The 15,095-nt window shown below is 32.0% G+C and overlaps 1 protein-coding gene across 1 annotated transcript in view; it reads left to right on the forward strand.

The window, feature by feature from the left end:
- The window catches only part of LOC140441523 (UDP-glycosyltransferase UGT5-like), a 33,502-nt gene that overhangs the window by 9,757 nt on the left and 8,650 nt on the right, over positions 1 to 15,095 (forward strand). The gene's annotated exons all lie outside the window — the stretch shown is intronic.

The raw sequence follows: 15,095 nt of genomic DNA on the forward strand, positions 1-15,095 counted from the left end.
AACCATGAATTTAATGTAGCTTTCCATAATCCAAAGAAAGACCAGTGTGAAGACTGCGAAGCATTTAAAAATTCGACAGGGGACGTAAGAGAACAACTAAGACAGAGTTTTGAATTACATTTAAAAGGAAAGGATCTATCCAGAGCCGAAAAAGAAAACGATAAAAAGAATACCGAACCTCATATTATTGTCGCTGTGTGCGATTTACAGGCTAAACTTCCATGCCCACGGGGAGATATATCTACATTTTACTATGTATCTAAAATAAGTGCCTACAATTGTACGATTTACAATTTAAAATCTGGTGAGGCAGGTTGGTTTGTATGGCACGAAATTGAAGGAAAATGTGGAGCAATAGAGATTGGTACATGTATATATAAATATTTAGAAAATCTAAAACCCAAAGCTAATGATATAGGGCGAAAGTTAAGATATCATTTTCTACTCGGACAATTGCTGTGGTCAAAATAAAAATCATTATATCATTGTTTTATATATAAATACGCTGTTCAGTATTTCGATCACATCAATTCTATTCAACATAAATTTCTGATTAAAGGACAAACCCAAAATGAAGGGGAGAGTACTCATTCGGTTATCGAAAAATGTGCCCAAAAATCTCTTAAATCCGGACCAATTTATACTCCGGATCAGTATGTCAATATAATTCGAAACGCTAAAAAAACTGGAAAACCGTATCAAGTTCATGAATTGACCCACGACGATTTTTTAGACATACCTAAAGACTTTAGCCGATACAATGGGAAAGATCTACACAAAAAATACTGAAGCAGAGCAAGTAAAGCTCACAGAAATAAGAGTAATTAAGTGTGCTGCTAAACTGAAGAAATAAAAAGAAGGAGAAAGTTAGCTTGGGCAGCGTTCGGTAAACTGAACTATATACTCAGAAATCAACAAATTCAATTACATCTTAGATCTAAAGTTTTGATGCATGTATTATTCCGATATTAACTTATGCGGCACAAACATGGACAATCACAAAAAAGAATATGAATATACTTAGAGTCACTCAACACGCGATGGAAAGAGCAATGCTAGGTATATCACTTAAGGACAAGAAAACAAACATGGATAGGACAGAAAACCAAAGTCACCGATGTGGTGCAAAAATCATTAAAGTTGAAATGGGAATACGCTGGACATGTAGCTAGGAGCGATCTAAACAAATGGCACAGATCAATTTTAACCTGGAGACCATACCAACACAAAAGACCCAGAGGCAGACCTCCTATGAGATGGACAGATGATCTGAAAAGGACTGCCGGGAAAAATTGGCTACAAGTAGCGTACAATAAAAAACAATGGAAAGGAAGACTTGAAGAGGCTTATGTTCAGATGTGGACGTGAATGGCTAGACGAAGAAGAAGAAGAAGAAGAAGTGTGCTGCCGATGAAGAAAATTGTTTTCAGTATAAAACTTCATTTGAAGCGCAATCTTTTAAACAAGTTAAAATAGATATTACAAGAACAAGGCAAGTAAGAAATAATGCGGCCAAACCGACATTACAGAAAGTTTACAAACAAAAATTTACAATATGCGAAAAGAAAAAGAAGGGATTATTGGAATTAGTTAGAAAAAAATACCATTCCTAGATTCTACACTTCATTTTATACAAATTTATAAGACTCATTTTTAAAAAGCTATTTCTTTAGAGTTAAATGAAATTGGATAAGTTTTAATTTTAGTTACATACCTATCTTGTAATTTTAAAAACATATTCTTGTTTTTTATTTGAATTATTTGCTTGAATGTACTGTTACGTTTTGTTATTTGATAAATTAAAACTACATGACACTTTGTTATGTATTTATTTCTGAAAAATTTGGATATGCAATTTAGTGAACAATTTTTGGTAAACATTGGCGTAAGTCAAAATTTTTTAATTTTTTAAAATTTTTGAAACATACCTGCTTAAAGCAACCCATTTTAAAATATGTCAAATTAAAGTTCATAATATAAGCTATCAAGTATTTTAGCCATACCACCATATCAATGTTTTAGTAATATGCTAATAATCATTACAGTTTGAATAACTTTCCTGTTGCAATTATGCAAAACGATGTTTTTTTAGTTATGTCACTATTCTTGCCAAGCGACGATATGATAACATCAAATGAATTATTAATACTTCGTGCGATTGTGTAAAGTTATTTAGTAAAAAATGACAAACTCAGTTAATGTATTGTTCTGAAATCTGAAGCTATTTTTTTGTGGCATTTTAAAGTAATTACTATTTAAATGTGAATAAGCCACAATTAAAGGTTAAAAACTTCGGAAATCGTTCTCAAAATACAAATATTATTATAGTAAATTGTTTGCAGTGGAAATTGAAACGCCAATAAACTTACTTTAACCTTTAATTGTGACTTATTCATATTTAAATAGTAATTACTCCAGTTGATGTATTAAGTGAAATCTTATTTAAAAATATTGGAAAATGTTATTTAACTGCCAAGGAGATTTGTTGCGTTCTTTTTTTAAGCCTGTTTTCTTCCATCCTAAATACATGGCCTGTCCATTGAAATTGAAGACGCTATAGGCGGATATAAGGACCATTTAAAAATCAAATAAAATCAAATGTAAAATTCATCAATATCGTAATATATTAACATAAGATTAATATGCCTGCTAGATAAAAACATAAAATTTTCTAACAAAACAAAGTTATATCATAAATTTTCAAAATCTACAACATACAGATCAGATGTTTCTAACGTGCTCTCTGGTTCTAGGAATTAATAAGAACACTGTTTCTATTCAATCACCGATAAAATATTTTTAATCTACTCTAAACTCGCAGTGAATGCCTTTTGAAAATTTACTGTATAATTTGAAACTGCTTCTTCTTAAGCTCCAACCTCTTCTGGTTCAGTTACTCTCCTCCTAAGTCGATCTTTGCCCAAAGAAATTATTTCTTATTAAAAATAAAATTGACCATCTGATGCTGCTTCTAACTCTCCGAACCTGACAGCCTATCGTCAAATAATTTGTATTTAAATAATCTTGTGAGCTTTGGAGGTATCTGCTTGCACTGCTACCACAAAATTTAACAAACTTTTTTTTACTACTCACTTTCTGTCACTGGTAAAAAACAACAATATCGATTTTGCTTTTACAATTTGACGAAGAAATCAAAAACACCTTTTCTCTTTCAAATCTCGTAACGAACTCCTTGACTAGTCTGTCTTTTTCCAAATCCAACCCTCGGTATTCTTTCCTATCAGTTTCTTAAAATCTCTTCCTTGACCAACCACATCACTTCAAGAAAAGACATATCTTAGCCCCACCTTTCGTTGGCCAATTCTATTTTTCTGTCTCCTCATTTCGACTACGTCGTCCTAGACCATTTGAAATAAATAACCAAAATCGAAATCTATTGTCTCGACTGCCTAGAAAACAATTTACCCAACTTTTTTATTCTAAACAATTTATGCAACAATGTCTTACTAATACCATTTACTCTAATCTTTTCTACCTGTCTACAGTTACAACCGCTTATATATAAATTTTAATATTAGGAAAATCCCGAAAACGCATTTTTATTTTTAATGTCCATTGTTTCGTAAAATTCTTATACCTCAATTATTTGCCTTTATATATCTCTTAAGGATTAGCAGTCCTTTTCACTCGCCGATTCACTTTTTGCGCACCGAAGGGCTACCCCCTCCCTTCCTCTCACCTCCTATTGCACTTCGAGCGACTTTTTACTCGAAAATGATTTTTTTTGTTTTTTACGCATGTTGCCACAAGGTGCATGACGCAAAAAGTTTTATACAAACAGTACTTAACGAGACAAGGGTATTTAGTTACACGAGCCCTCTATCCGTCTCTATAGTACGAGGCTAGTTTTTCAATCTAGGATAGAAAGCTAGATATCTCGGGATCCTAGCCTAAGTTACTGTCCTGGCTTGGCGGATCCTAGAACGGTTTACATGTGGCTAGGAAATTTTTAGCCAGTAGATAGTACTATTGCGAGATCAATAGAGCAACAAACCCACTGAAAATGGTAAATATGTATTTCTAAAAGTAAACAATGTTTGACTGAAACAGTTACTTCGAAAACTGCATGAATTAACAGAAGGTTTATTGGAATAATATAACAAATGGGGTCTCGAAGTCAACATTAAGAAAACTGAAACCATGTGTATTGGAGGGACAAAGCAGTCCATTATATTAGACGATGGGGTAGAAATTAGACACTGTGATGAATACAAGTACCTGGGTATGAAGATAACTTAAGATGGAACACTCGATGCTGCTATAAGATACAGAAACATACAGGGTAGAAAAGCCATATCCATGATGAACGGCATTCTGTGGGACCCAACAATATCTAAAGCGAACAAACAACTCATATACAACACCATACTTAAAAGTGTAATCACATATGGCAGTGAGGTTTGGCCAATAAACAAAGAACAGAGAAATTGTTACTAGTAACAGAAATGGACTTCTGGAGAAGAGCAGCAGGCAAATCAAGAAGAGATCGGATACCAAATGAGAGAATACGAGAAATGATGGGAGTCAAGCATACAATAATTACCCCACAAGGAAGAAGAAAAAGAGGAAGGCCGAGAAGAAGCTGGAGAGAGGGTATTGAAAAAGAACTAGAGGAAAGAGAAATCCCTCCAGGCCTATGGTTAAATAGAGAAGAATGTCGGTTAGGATTCAGAAGGCGTCGGAGAACGCTGTGAATCGATACTAGTAGTAGTACTTATTGGAATAACGCGTTTGGAAAAGACCATGAATTTTAAAAAGGAATAAACGTGGATCATCCGCACCGGTTTTAGAAGAACTTCACAATGAAGACTTAAAAGAGTATGTCAGTATTTTACGAATGATGCCAGATATTTTTGATATTCAGACTTATTTTTAAATGATAGAATAGTGGCGTTCCATAGACGTCCTTCCTCACGATACATTTGTACAAACTTTAAATTAATCGCGGCACTTAATTTTGGCATATTAGTTTTGGAAGCACGTGGTTATCTCTTTGAAAAAATAAAACAGTTTGAGACTACGCACTTGCTGTTCGAAAACACTAGCTTTTGCCGGTCAGACGAAGGGTGGTACACAAGCCAGGGGAGTAAAACCAGTAGAGGGGGATACAAGTAGCTTAACAAAATAGAACTCCATGCTATTAAACTATCCTAGCTTAAGTCACTGGCTTCCTGTCTTTTTCACTAGCTTACGAGCCTACACGCGAAGCTAGTTCTGTATACATGAAGATAATAATACTAGCGCTTGTAAAAGCGCTAGCTTGCTATTCTAGCTTGAAAAACTAGCCTCTTTAAACCTAGATATTTCGGCAACCAATAAACCGAATGTATTGTTTTTTTTTTTATTAAAAAAGCATAATTTTGCAAATTTGCAATTTTTTGGGACCCTGGATTGCAAAATTATTTTGCAAAAACTGTTAAATCGATCCTAACGAAATTTAGCACACGTTTAAGTCGTATTATAAAGTTTTTCTATGCGGAATGTGAAGGGTAGAGGTAATGGATTTTGACAAGAGCTATGAGTCATGCTGATGCAGTACACAAGTTTACCTGGTATTTACATAGCTCTTGTCAAAATCCATTACCTATAAAAGTTAGGTGTAAGAGATCGGAAAATTTTAAATAAAAAATTCAATTTCTTGCACTTTTTTGCCCTAGTTTTTAAACAAACATTAAATTTTTATTTTACAACTAGACAAATATCATGTAAAATTAAGAAACGAAAATATAGGCGTAAAAGCAAAAATTTTCGATTTTTCCTAGATATTGTTAAATAAAAAATTAAGCACAAGATTTGCAACCTCAGCATATCGTGAATATTGATACAAGGTGAGTCCAGCAGAAAAATAGACTTCTATGGAAAATCAATTTTCCATAGAAGTCGTTTCTCGTCGAAAAAAATCAATTCCATAGAATTGATTTTTCCCAAAATCAATTTATGGAAAACCATATTATATTACTTAATATTTTATCCACAAAATCTCGTAGTTTCAATAAAATGATGTCAAAAATTTGTACTAAACAAAACGTTTATTTTGTTATTTATAAATATATATTAGGGTATATCGGACAGTAGTGTTTCAAAATAAAATTAGTCATACCTCGTAAAACACTTCGTATAAGGTAGCATAATCTTACATTGATAGACTTCTCAAGAGATGTTTATACATATAAACAATTTCCTTTGTAAGTGGTAGATTACATTGTTTGATTTCCTTATAGGAGATAAAATCATGCCTTCTCGGTTTCAGTTATCGCATAGTTCGCACGTGGTGTTTACTACATTAAAAATTTATTTTTAACGTACTACCGACAACTAAATTCAAAGTCATCTCGATACTTTCACATGTTTTCTAATTTTAACTTAATATGATGTTATATTCAGTTTATTTTTTTTTGCAAGTATTAATATTAGAACTCTGCCTGGATGCCAAGCCCGGATAAAAGAGGAGGGATAGAGGAGTAAAACCTCTAAAAAAAACCAGGGTTCAGCTGACCCAGCTGACCTGAAAATCGGTCAACGGTCTCGAGAGCAGAGGATGGCTGGAAAAATCACAATGGTCAAGAGGGCGGAAGAACCAAGAGCGTCTGATCGAGAACGATCCAGAAAAGTAGTGGGGAAATTTGGAGAGGATGGACAAAACGATAACGGAGAACGTCTGATTGAATTATGCAAACTAAACAACCTAAAAATCACCAACGGATTCTTCAGACAAAAAAAATATTCATAAATATACAGGGACGCAAGAAACACGAAAGCTGAAATCGATAATAGACTACATAATAATCAAACAAGATACCACAATAAAGATCAAAGATTTGCGAGTCGTAAGAGGAGCAGAATGTAGAACGGATCATAAACTACTGAGAGCAAAAATGGGCATTAATTGGAAACATAAAAAGACCCCCTCTACAGAAGAACCGTTGAACACTATAAGAGAAAAATAATACAATATAGAACTACTCCAAGAACAATCAATAAGAGAAATATACCAACAACGTCTAGACCAAAAATTAATAAAATTTGATACGGCAACACCGAAGAAATATACAAGCATTTAAAGGCGAGTATAAAACAAGCAGCATTCGAAACCCTTGGAGAAAAAGAAGATATAACAAATAAACAGCACTATTATGAAATAAATGAACCAACAAAAAGAATAATTGAAGAAAAAAAGCAACTATACAGAAAATGGCTGACTACAAACAACGAAAAAGTTTATAAACAATATAGAGAAAATGATAGAAAAGTGAAAAAACAAATAACACAACAAAAGAATAAAGGATGTGAAAGAACCTGCTTAAATCTTGAAACATACATAAAAGGTACAAGAACTTCGGAGTCGTGGAAAGTGTTGAGAGGATTGAAACAAAACTCAAGAGAAAATATTAAATTAGAATGGAAGGACTATTACAAGGAACTGTTAACAGCACAAAGACCACAATTCATTGGAAGAGAAAACAGTCGAAGACGAAGCAGATCCCCACAACAAGAAATAGAAATAACAGATAGGGAAATAACAACGGCCATAAAAGCAATAAAAAATAAGAAAGCACTGGGACCTGGAGGCATCTCATCTGAGCTTATAAAATACGGATCAAAAAAATTATTACACCGGATGATACAATGGATATTTCAAAAAGCCATAAATGAAGAACAGCTCCCAAAAGAATGGACAGAGGCATATATGACGTCCATATTTAAGAAAGGAGATAGAAAACGATGCAAAAACTACAGACGAATAAGCGTAATATCATCAATAGGAAGATTATATGGGAAGATACTGCGTGAAAAGATAGAGCAAGCGATAAAAGGCAAAATCGGGGAGGATCAGGCAGACTTCACGGCAGGAAGATCATGCATATACCACATATACACTCTGGAACAACTGTTGGAAAAGAAAAAAGCAAAAAATAGAGATATACATTTAGCATTTGTGGACCTTAGAAAGGCGTATGACTGTACCAAGGTCAGAACTATGGAAGGCAATGTACAAAATAGAAATACAGACGGAACTCATAGAAGCTACAAAAGGTCTGTATAAAGGAAATAAAGTGTCCATTAAAATGGGAACAAGAATCATAGGAGACCTCAGCACAAGAAAAGGGCAACTGCAGGGTTGTTCCAGATCTCCAACCCTATTCAAAATATACTTAGAGAAAACCTTGACTACATGGAAAAGAAAATGCGAAAGCATGGGAATACCGGTACGGAACAAATACCTATATACGTTAAGCTTTGCAAACGATCAAGTAGTGATTGCACAAGACCAAGACGACCTCAGCTACATGATGAAGAAACTACAAGAAGAATATACCAAGGCTGGCCTAGATATTAACCTCGCGAAAACAGAGTACCTATCTACAAGTGAAGAAGACATAGAAGATCTACAGATTGATGACAACGTAACAATCAAAGGAAAGGGTAAATTCAAATACTTAAGGTTTATAATCACGAAAAAGGCAACAACAGAGGAAGAAATTACATGAAGATTAAGACAAACAAGAACAGTAATCCGACAACTTAACTCAGTATGGTAGGATAGACACCTAAATATGAAGACAAAAACACAGATTTATAAAACATTAGTACGAAGTATTATGTATGACATATGCGGCTAAAAATTGGATCATAAACAAGAAAAACAGCAGTAAGATAGTAGCAACAGAGATGGAATGCCTGCGAATATGCTGCAGAGTATCAAGAATGGATAGGAGAAGTAGTGACGAAATAAAGCAAAGAACATCAATAGAAACAGACATACTAACATATATAGAACAAAAAAGTCTAAAGTGGTATGGACATGTAAGAAGAACTAGCGACAGCAGATGGATAAAGAGAATAACCGAATGGAGCCCCATAGGAAGGACAAAAAGTGGACGACCCCGGAAATCCTAAAGGAACGAAGTAGACGACGCCATGAGTAAGAAAGGCCTAAACGATGGAGAATGGGACGTCTGTACGTCTCATTTTTTGAGATAAAGTCTCTGACAACTGGACAGTTATCTTGAAAAAATAAATAGCTATGGGATCTTTTGTTCCTATAGTAGTTTTGAGTGGGATGTATTGTTAAAAACGTATATTTAGTAATAAAAGACAAATAAAGTAAATATTAATTTTTACGCAAAATCTTTATTATGAATGCAACTGCAAGAAGCAATATCTCTTTACTGCAAGTGGATCACTTTCTCGATCAAAGAGATCATCCAAATTGTCCATAAGTTCTTGCAACTCTTGTCTTTAAAAAAATTGGAAACGTGTAAAATTCGTTTAGGGAATTCCTTACGATTGGAGCAAATAGTCCCTCTTATAATTACTATACTTATACTTATACTTATACTTATAATTACTATTGAGACATATGTCTACCACCAACATTTTAAAGCAAAAAATAGGCTTTAGACAAAAAAAAAACATCTACCTCTGCTACACTTACTTACAGTTGTACACTCATTCATACTGATTTCATTCGTTATTACTGGATGCTGACTCACCCGATATGGTGTATTAGTTTGCGGTGTTTTAAAATCAGTGAATACGAACAGATGTGAGTATTTTTGGTCTAAAAAATAGCCAACCGTTCTTATTAATATCTATTGGGACATGTATGTCCCGACAATGGTAAAAGGGTTAAATGTGCTCCAGCTGACACGCCTCCCACAACCCACAAGAAACCTTTTGAAAATTTATTCATATATATATATATATATATATATATATATATATATATATATATATATATATATATATATATATATATATATATATATATATATATTATATATATATATATATATATATATATATATATATATATATATCGTCGCTTGGATGCAGAAGTAGCCTATGTCCATTTTTGCCTAATTTGATATTTTAGGTCCATTTGAAAGTAAAAGCATCATTACATTGGATGCAGAAGTATTGTATGTCCATCTTTACAACTAACGCTCATATCGATCAAAACTTGAACTAGCCTATGTTCCGTACCGTTTTCAGTTTTCATGCAGAATCAGTCTATGTAAGAGCGCCGCAGCAAACCGATCGTATCTCCGTCGCTTAGCCGGACATAGACTAGTTCTGCATAAATTTACGTATATATATATATTGAGGACATAAACTTATTCGCGATTTAAGATAGCTCAATAAGAATTTAAATTATGTTTAATCAAAAATCATTGGAGCTGAACTCACGAAGTACAAAAATACTTCAGTTGCTTGAAGTGAAGAAGAACCAGTGTGCAGGTAAGACAAAAATTTATTGTTCGTGTGATTTTCTATTTCCTATTTTTATTTTATTATGTCAAATAGTAGCTGTTTATTCAGTGGCACTGTTAATATCAACCAAATATTAGGGTAAAGTCACTCATTATTATACTGATAAAAATGAGAAATTATTTAAAAAATGCTATTTTATTTATTATAATTAATTACCCTATAGTGAGTAGGCCTAAAGTTTGTTTCTCAATAAAAATGTTTTAGATAATAGTAACTATTATGGCAATAAACAAATTATTGTTGTTTCAGATAAAATGTTAACTTCAGAGTCCAACGATGACGTTTCCATTCCAAAATATGCCATTAAGTTAATGGATTCTGTAAATTTAGAACCATCGCCTGTTCTACAACAGTTTTGGAAAACTTCAACATACTTTAATTCCAATTCATTTAATCAGACACACAAAGCATCGCCAAAAAACTGTTCAACCAATATTGTGATTCCAAACCTAGCAGATCTGTCAAATTGGTTAACACGAATGTGTTGGAAAATTATTTGGACATGTCATCCTCTGAGTCTGATCCTTATGCTTCCGATAACGATGAAAATGATCCCGAATTTCTTTTGTTGGATCAGGAACCTGATCAAGAAGAAGTATCAATAAGAAAGTCATGCAAAAGAAAAAGAAACCCGATTTCCTGGAGAAGAAATATAATAAAGACATCTCGAAATAGCGGAAAGGAATACAACTCTTGGAAAAATAAACTTCAACCATCCCGGAAAATGAAAGATCCATGTCATTGTAGAATGAAATGTAGCGAAAAGATTCCTGAAGAAGAAAGGCAATCTATATTTGGTCGTTACTGGAATCTTGGAGACATCAACAGACAACGAGATTTCATTTCAAAATTAGTGCAAAGAAAAAATAAAGAAAGAACAAGAATTAGCCGAAAGAAGATAAATATTGCTGCAGAAAAAAATGAAGAATTGCCTTCTCCAAACCAACATAGTAGAAGAACATTCACGTTTGATTATTATTTCATAAAGGACAACATCAAAGTACCTGTGTGTAAGATTTTCTTTTTAAATACTCTTTGTATAAGTGCCCAGGTTGTTAAAACTGTACTTAATAAAACTTGTTCCATTGGTACGATTTCCGAAGACAGGAGAGGAAAGGCCTGCAAAAACTCCTTACTCAACGAATCTGTCAAAGAATCCGTTCGAGAACATATAAATTCCTTTCAGACAATTGAAAGTCACTATTGCAGAAAAAACACAACACGTTTGTATTGACCTGCATCTCTTAATATATCCAGAATGTATTCTTTATACAAGGAATACTGTTCCGATATGAACATTACTGAAGTAGCAACGGAAAGTATATACAGGGCTGTCTTTAATTCAGATTTTAATATGTCATTCTTTCAGCCAAAGAAAGACTTGTGCGATATTTAGCAGCTGAAGAAATGTATCAACTGCACTTGAAAAACAAGAATTTAGCCAGAGAATTTAAGGATGCAGAAAAAAAAAGAGCTGAGGAGAATCAACAGATTTGTTGCGCAGTTTTTGATTTACAACAAATACTTCAGGTACCAAAGTCGGAAGTTGGATTAGCGTATTATAAGCTAAAATTGTCAACTTATAACTTTACTATTTTTAATATGGGTAATAAAGAATGCAACTGTTATATGTGGTATGAAACCATAGGCAAGAGATGCTCTTGTGAAATAGGTAGTTGCCTTTTGAATTTTATAAAGCGTAATATTGAACACGGTAGAAATGAGTTTTCATTTTTTTCTGACAATTGTGCCGGACAAAATAGAAATAAATACTTATTTTCATTATACAATTACATTTCTCAATTATATAAAGTAAAAATTTGTCATAGCTTTCTGGAACGAGGGCACACACAAAATGAGGGAGACAGTATTCATAGTGTGATTGAAAGAGCATCACGTAATATTCCAGTCTATTCTCCTCATCAATGGTACACAATTGTCACAACTGCAAAGAGAAACAACCCGTATAACGTCGTTGAATTAGACCAAGAAAATATATTTGATCTAAAAGAACTTCTAGCAAAAACATCTATTAATTGGGACAAGGATGAATCTAATGAGAAAGTTGACTGGAACAAATTACGAATTCTACAAACCCGGCCAGACTATCCAAATATGTGTTTTTTTAAATACAATTTTGAAGACATTGAATTTAAAAAAATTAATCTGGTCAAAAAGGGTAGAAAGACACTTCAAATTAATATAGAAGATATTGAACTGAAGCCAAACTATACGAGGCAAATTCAATTAACGAAAAAGAAATACGACCATTTGCAATTTCTTTGCCAGAAGAAAGTTATTTCATGTCAATATCATGATTTTTTTTAAAAACCTACCTTATGATGAAAAACGAACAGGGGAAGATTCAGATATTGATGTTTAAATATTCATAATTGTTTAATTTTAGTTCCTAATTTTGAGTAAAATTTATTTGTTTTATTTTCTATTTTGTTCCATCTGTTTGATTTTTTAAGTAGTAATATTTTCTGTCTTTTTTTAACACGGCCCAGTTGTTAATAATTTCAGAAACTTATTTGTTAAACCTGAAAGCCGACAATATACGATTTATAAGTGAGTACACTGTTTGTGTTAAAATAATTTATACCTATACCTACTACATGATTAGATTATTGATATTATGGATTGATCAGAACTAGCCTAAGTACTTCCATGTAAGTATATTCTATGTCCAAATTTGGACATAGACTACATCAGTTGAGACTTTACTAGTCTATGTCCAGCTTTTTTTTAGAACGTGGCCTTTATCGTTAAAGCAATGAACTGTAGGGAAAGTAGCTTTTTAAACATTGTTATACAATTTTCTGATAAAAGAATTTTATAATATTTTGAGAAAAAAACAAAAAAAATGCTCTCCTGTAAAATTAACATTTTGTGACTTAGGCTACTTCTGCATCCAAGCGACGATATATCCTCTAATATATATATATATATACATATATATATATATATAAATATATATATATATATATATATATATATATATATATATATATATATATATATATATATATATAAATATATCTAATGATGCCAATGAAAATTGGCGAAATATAATGAACTGTTGAACAGAGTACACTTGGCTTTCAATCAGCTGTATACCCAATTAACCTCAACCCCCTTTATATATATATATATATATATATATATGTATGTTTTTGATGGGTTGCAGTCGATAAAAGGGGCTATTGGTTAACTATTTAATATCTCGAGCTTTCAATTGTGTTTACAATTCTTATCAAGAGCTGTTAAAAAAGACAAAATATCTTACAAAATTGAAACGTGTTTTAAAACTTTCTCATCCAGATTATCTACATGAAGATCTTCAATTGTTAAAAAATATTTTAATTGAAAACTCTTATCCCCCAGATATGCTACATAGGATGCTTTTTTCTAATATTGTTAATATAAAGAACTTAACACCATTTTTTGCTAAATCTCAAAACATTGTATCTAACAATCAGAACATCTATTATCATTCACTACCTTTTATACCATTATTAACACCTAAATTAATACAAACACTAAAGGTTATTGACAATATAAAAATAGCAACAAAGAACATCAAAACTATTTCATCTTTATATTCCAAAACTAAATATCCTATAGACAAATTTTAAAAAACGAATGTAGTATACAGCATTAGTTGTACTCAGTGTGAAGCTGACTATGTTGGTGAGACCGGAAGAAATCTTTCAAATCGCATTATTTCTGACAAAAGTGATTGCAGAATTAAAAAACCATCTTGTGCTTTGGCAGAGCATGTAATCGATAAAGACCATATTATGGATTTTGATAACATAAAAATTTTATGTAGTGAAAGTAAATTCAAAAGGACTTTTTTGGAAATGGTTTGTATTAGCAAAAGTGATAATAATTTAAACAAAAGATCAGAAATTCAAAATCTAAGCAAAATTTATAATTATATTATTCTTTATAATTTATATATGAAACTTAAAAATATCACATTTTTATTTAATTTTCCATATATCTGTTACATTTTTTCAGACATCTATCAATGGTGAATATCTTCTTCTTTTTTGTTATTAAACAAAAAAGAATTTTTAAACAAAATTTTATTTTTGACAATATAATTGTCAAAGGTAAAAATTTTAAGTTGGCATTTATGACATTGAGGCTTATTTGTAATTGGTTGCTACTTTAAACTATTTATAAATTCAATTATTTTTGTTAAGAAAATGTTTTCAAAATTATTAAAATTTCAGGGAAGAATTTATTAGATAAGGGCATTTTAGTATTAATTTTTTTTTTTTTTTGAAATGTATTTGCAGCAATTTTATTAACGAAACTAATTTTATTTGGTGAGTTAACAAAAAATGTTTTTCTTTCTAGTTCAACTTTGTAAGATATTTTGTCTTTTTTAGCAGCTCTTGATAAGAATTGTAAACACAATTGAAAGCTCGAGATATTAAATAGTTAACCAATAGCCCCTTTTATTGACTCCAACCCATCAAAAACATTTATATATTTTTTCCAAACGAGTCACAAGTACTTCTTTTTTCTTACTCTGTATATATATATATATATATATATATATATAAAAGTATATATACTGGATTTAAGGTTTCCGCTGAGCCATATTTGGTTTTACGGGTTTGACTCCGCGATGAATAATTTTGGTTTTTAGAAAAACCATTGTTTCGACAATGTTTCGGTAAGGCCACACTTGCCATTGTCACGTCAGATTAGTTTTGCTTCTTTCTGATGTTTGAGGAGATAGAAATAGACTACAAAGGTCAAGGCTCAACTAGGGCAATCAC

This window comes from Diabrotica undecimpunctata, chromosome 5 (genome assembly GCF_040954645.1).
Source record: "Diabrotica undecimpunctata isolate CICGRU chromosome 5, icDiaUnde3, whole genome shotgun sequence".
Lineage (NCBI taxonomy): Eukaryota > Metazoa > Arthropoda > Insecta > Coleoptera > Chrysomelidae > Diabrotica > Diabrotica undecimpunctata.